This window comes from Asparagus officinalis, chromosome 9, assembly GCF_001876935.1.
Source record: "Asparagus officinalis chromosome 9, Aspof.V1, whole genome shotgun sequence".
In the NCBI taxonomy this organism is placed as follows: Eukaryota; Viridiplantae; Streptophyta; class Magnoliopsida; order Asparagales; family Asparagaceae; genus Asparagus; species Asparagus officinalis.
The window spans coordinates 44455028-44461363 of record NC_033802.1 but is presented as its reverse complement, the minus strand read 5'-3'; positions in this window follow the sequence as shown (position 1 = coordinate 44461363).

The window sequence follows — 6336 nt, the reverse complement described above, 5'->3', positions numbered from 1 at the left end:
GTGAAAATTTTTAGGGTTACTTTATGAACATTGGCAAATCATGGAATACCCAAAAGATACAATTATTTTTTATTCTTAAAAGACATGGTTCTATTTACTTTATAATTTAAGATAATGAATGACATTTAATAACTACTGATAGTTTAATGTGCAAATTTAGAATATAGTTTTAACATTAGGGAGGTTATAATATACTTACTATATAAAAAAATTTACCAAAAAGATAAAAATTCTAAGTTTGTTCTTTACTTTTATGTTAAGTGTATCATGTTATTCCAGTTTATATTAATTATCTTTATTTTTGCTAATCCATTATAACAAAATAAAATTCTCACTTTCACCTTCTCTTTCTTCTATTATCATATAATTAGTAACATGCTATAAAAAATATATCTACTAAGTTCATGGATAATACAATATTTCTCTCAAATCACAATTAAGTACATGGTAATAATTATAGAAATAGAAAAAAACGTTCATTAACCCCCTATCCCCCAAATTAGACCTCAAACTTTAGCCTCAATCCGAATACTTCACATTTCATTGTATCAATCGTATCCTCAATCCGCATATAATCGTCAGTCTAACAATCACATCAGTATAAAGTATAATCCGAGTAAAGCTCAGTACTTCCTCAGCACAACTTCAATCGTCTTCACCCCCCCCCTCCTTCCTTTCTGAAGGGATAATATTTTCACTAGCGAGCTTGTATCATCCAAATAATATCATAGTAAAGCCATGGGGGTGAGTATAGGATGCTGTTAGGGTTGTAAGAGGTGAGTGTAAATCTAAATCATCAAATGAGTGAATTTATATAGGTTGCAAAGAAGGGCTATTATGATAAATAAAAAAGCAGGCTCTTTGGATTCCGTAACATTCAAATGTAATTGCCACTTAAATAAAAACTTCAATTGAAAATTTAACTCTCATTTCAAGTATGCATGAATGCATGCACTAATGGCATTTTAAGTTGACACTTTGTTTGCAAATTTTCAAGTATGCATGAATGCATGCACTAATGGCATTTTAAGTTGACACTTTGTTTGCAAATTGAAACGTATATTATTAGTTTGTCATATGTGCGTTTTAAGTGGAGGGGTTACAAAAAATAAAAGTTAATATTAGTGGACAATTAATAGGAGAGTTATGCCATTATTAAGAATATATGCATGTATATGTATGTGTTTATATGTATGCAAATTTTTTATGATAACATTAATATTAGATTAGTGGAGGGGTTATAAAAAATAGAAGTTAATATTAGTGGACAAGTAATAAGAGAGTTATGCCATTATTAAGAATGTATGCATGTGTATATATGTGTTTATATGTATACAAGTATGTGTTCTATGGATGCATGTATGTGGTTTGGAGGATATTTTTAGAAGAAATGTTTTAACATACCAACACACTTTTATAATAGTGTTAGATATTTTCTAATTTTTTGGTTTGTGAAGCTATGCCCGAAAGAAACATACCTCCACAACAAATAGAAACTTGAATTGAATAAAAATGACATATCACCACTAAACTAATGAAAATGAAATTTAGTTCTGATAAATCACCATTTAAGTTCTGATAAATCACCAAATCTGTACGATCCCCACCATCTACAAAAGAAATTCATATTTACACAAAAAGAGCAATTATCTAAAAATAAGGACAAATCAACACATCATTTATGAACAAATTTTATTCTATTAGAAACTAAATGAGAAAGATTGCAAGTACGTAGTATATTTTTAGCCTTTGTATTAGTTCTTAATTTTCTCTAGATACTTAATTCTTTCATATTATGAAAGTAGTCACATGCTTGAAAAATGCTCCTAAAATATTTTATTAAACCTAATTTCAAAACAACCACTGTAGTCTATATCAAATTTCTGTCTGGTCTATATGATTAAAGAAGGACAAACCAATTACATGAAGCACAATTATTTAAGTTAATATGCAGCATGGTTATGCTTTTCAATAATGATAATCAGATAAAGCTTGAAAGCTATAGAAAATACATGATTGCTATTGCACATGACGATCATTATGGGATACATTTTAGATAATCTTTGGTGTTGTGAGCGTCCTTCTGGAGCATCATCTTTGTGTGGAGGGCCAGTTATAGGTAGAGTTGTCAGTACATTGGACCAGAATGGAAGCAGAAATCTATAGAAATTATATCGGAAATGACCCGCATTTAGATTTTCTAATCATTGTTTAATTATGCGAGGTTCAACGGTAAGCTATGCAAATTAAAAGCATATGGTCTCAAGCACCTTGTAACAAAACAATCAACTTGCAGGTTATTTATTTCCGCCAATGTTTTGGTTCAACATGATAGCATTTCATAAACCAAACCACTTATTCATTATCTACACAGAAAAACTAAGCCCACACCAACTATTAGGTTCATTAATATATGAAACAGTCAACGAAAATGGCCTGTAAATAGGGAGAAGAGATTCTGAGGAGCCCTTAAATTTTACCCCACTCTTGTAAGAAGGCATCAATTTAACCCCCCGCCCCCCCCAAAAAAAAAAGAAAAAAAGAAAAAAAAGAAAAAAAAGAAAAAAAAAAGAGTGAAATAGAAACCTAGAAACCTGTAAGGAACCAATTGAGCCAAAGCTTGGTCAAAGTCTCATCCTCTAGATCATGTTGGCTACCCTTGCAAATCAAAGGGAGCATGATCGCCTGCTCTAATGGGTGGCGGAGCGTGAGAGAGCTTGTTCCATACCGTTGTCTTTTTAGATAGGACAAATTTTTAAAAAGAACCGTTTTCAACTTTAATGTGCAAAATCGACCATTTCAAAAAAAAATTAGCAAAATCGACCCTTTTCATTTAAAAAGGGTCGATTTTGCTGATTGGGAGTTTTTTTGGAGTGTACGGGACTGCTAGTCCCGTGCATCCTATCTCTCTCTCCTCACTCACCTCCCCCTCTCTCTCTCTCTCTCTTAGAAGAATACATTTTTCAACCTGTTCGCGGTGAAAGTTGCTTTCATTGAATTCATTGCTTTCTCAAGTAACTGTTTTTCGATTATAAAAGATCCGGTCTTTTTATAAGATCCGGTTACAACGAGATCAAAAGAAATAAAAATTACAACTTTCCTTATTTGTCGAACAAATCGCGAGATCCTGTTTTGCGGTCTCTCGCTTTTGTGGGTTCTTCGCTTGCGCCGGGGTTAATCCGTGGACCACCGCGCGATCTTGATCTGGTCGGATCTACACGGTACGATGGGTGTTATCTCACGAAGGAAATAACAGCCGGGGGGTATTATTTCACCAAGGAAATAATAGCATTCTCGGGATCAAAGGCCAATCTTTGATCCGGAGGATAATCGTGTAGATCTCAGATCCGATCCCTCTCGAACTCCTGCCTTATTTGACGTGGATGATCGCCGAGCACCGGATCTGAAAGAGCAAGTCTTCAAAGCTTCAAATCTCCAAGGTTCAGATCTCAATTCAGCAGAGCTTCGCCTTCAAAAATTCCAACCCCTCACAAATGATCCCCAGCCCTCTATTTATAGCCTCTGAAAGCGGATCTGGGCCCAGATCTGGGCCCAGATCTGAGTGTGGCTCGGTGGCTCGGCCACCCAGCCACCCCTTTTGGGGTGGCTCGGCCACGCCCCCGGAGCCATCCTTGGGTGGCTTGGTTTTTGGCCGGGTGTTCGTCGTTGCGTCCGTTGTCCGGTTTCGCGGTTTATCCAAGTTTTATTGGTAGTCCGGATCCTAATTTGGCAGTAAATCCACTTCGTCGTTGATCTGAACTCTGATTTAGAAGTCCGGATCCCGATTTGGCAGTAAATCCGCTTCGGTGTTTGAGTTCGAATCCGTTCTACGGTCGGATGACTCGTTGACTTCCCGAACCGTTAGCTTGATTCCGCACGCGAATGGATGCATTCCGTTGCTTGCGTGCGATTCGTTAACCTCGTCGCCTCGTTAATCCGCTTCGTTGCGTGTCACTTGGCTTCGGTGTTGTGGACTGACGCTCGTGTTTAGATACGTCACACGATGGTTCGTTGGTTTGTCGAAATCACCGTGTCGAGCTGTGTTCAGGGACCTATAGGTAGTTTTATACGCCTACAGATACCCCCTCCAAAGTATTTCAGTCTCGTTCTTTTATAGAAGAGTCTGGAATACTTTGGAGATGATTGTCCCAACCTTCAATCGGTATGACGGGACTTTGGAATGGCTTCTATTATTGATTCCTTCAATCCTTCAGGCTATTCGGTGCTTCGTCGAATGTCTGTAAGGTTTCCGGTTCTGCATTTATTGTCTGACCGTTGTTGGAATTTCGAATTTGAAGTCGATTCCTAATTTTCTGATCTTTAGCTCGTGTTTGTTGGTTCAACATAGAACTGACCATCGATTGTTGGCTTTGAGTTCTCATTTGCGACGCGTTGTCTGGCGAAGTGTTGTTGAGTTATCAACAATGAAGAAAGACACGATTTTTCCCGCGAACAATCTGGCGACCACAGTGGGAGCCGCCGATTTCGCTGCCGAGATCGGAGCGTCGCAGCCGCGGATCTCAATCCCGGTCGTGGAGGAGGTCGAATACGAGCTCGACCAGTAGAAGTTCGAGGAATAGTTGTCGTCCTCGTCCGGATCAACCTCCCCCCGCAAGTCCAAAAAGTTCTCCTCCAGGAGAAAAACTCGTTGGTATGAAGACGTTGAAAACACCAACGAAGATCTCGCCCCGCTGGATGCCAAAGTCGCATCGGGTGAGATTCCTCCAATTCCCAACCAGGGCAGATCTGCTCTGGCCAACCCTTCTGCCGCAGAGGGCGTGGTGACTCTCTCAAAGAGAGCCCGCCAAAGGCAACGTCAACGCTGGAGTCTGTTGACGGGATCCGCTACAACGCGGATCTGAAGAACAAGAGAGGCAAAAGGCCTCAACAATCGATGAATGGTGGTTCCTCTAAGCCGCCAACAATGGAATGGGTCCGTGTCAAACGGAACCGATCAATGCTGGAGGAGCGCATTCACAAGCGCCGCGCACTATCAGCGCAGGCACGGGCTCAAGCTGAAGAAGCCCGTAGAAGACTGCAGAAGGAGGTGGCCAAGAAACCGCCATCAACCCGCAAAGCTTGGAAACCGAAGTCTGAAGCGGCGATTCAGACTAAGAGTATGGAAGCCGAAGTCTGAAGCGGCGATTCAGGCTAAGGCAAAATCGTTGCAGCCTTCGAAGCAAGGTCAACCTCCGACGAATCAACCAAAATTGCCGGTAATATCAGTAGCTACTCTGGGAGATCCCGTGGAATCATCCCGAAGAAGGAGATCGGTTCTGGAGCGCCTCGGTCCAGTTCCCGATGTGCGAGGTAAAGCTCCAGTTCAAGAACGTTTGGGCCCGATCAAGAAGCCCCGAACGACTCAACATGCTGGGGGTCGCCGTCACCTTCAACATGACAACGAGTTCAAGGCAGCTGCGCGCGCCACTTTGCGCATTGAAGTCCAGGAGCCCGCTGAGAATTCACGCCCAAAAAGGCATGTCTCGAGGCGCGTGACTCTTGAAAGCCTAAAGAAGGCAGTTCGCCCTCAGAAGGAAACATTGTCGTCTGATGACGATAACGTTATACCTGAGAAATCGTGCCAACACACGATAGGTTATTCCGACCTTCAAACCGACGAGTTGTACTATCGTGTTGGTGGTACGAGGAAAACCAGGAAGAGGATTCCTCGAAAACTAGAAACTCAGTGCCCCTGTTCCAAACTCATTCGGGTAATATTGTCTGAGTGCAACTGCATCAAGACGGTCCCCGAAAGAGTTTCGGTCTTCGAAAGGCTCAGTACCGAAACGCCAAAACCAAGGACTAGGCGTTTCCGACAAAGAAGAACGGTAGTTGAAGACGGAGAATTCCCGAGGGTCATCACCAATATGACCAGCAAAAGGACATTGACGCGGGATAATCCCAAGTCAATTTCGGAAACACCCCGACGTGTAACCCGTCTGCAGTCTGGAGCTATCATACGAGGAACTTATGGTAGGATTCAGATAAGATTACCGTCAGAAGATGAAGAATCGGATGCCTGCTCTGCGATTGCATCGGACAACACGGTATCCAGCAAGGGACAACCCCGCGAGGCACTCATGATAAATGCCAAACAAGTGGCCAAGATGCTCGAAGAAGCCATGGCTAAACAGCAAGGGAGCTTCAAATTTGAAATGCAGATGGCCATGCAGACTATGAGAGAAATGCATGACCAACAAATCCAAGCATTGACGAACCAGCAAGGCGAGCCAAGTCGTCGTAACCAGGTTAATCTGGAAGATGAGGACACGAATGCGAACGAGACTCATAATGCCAATAATCCTCCCGTCAATGCAGGGGGTGGTAACGAGAATG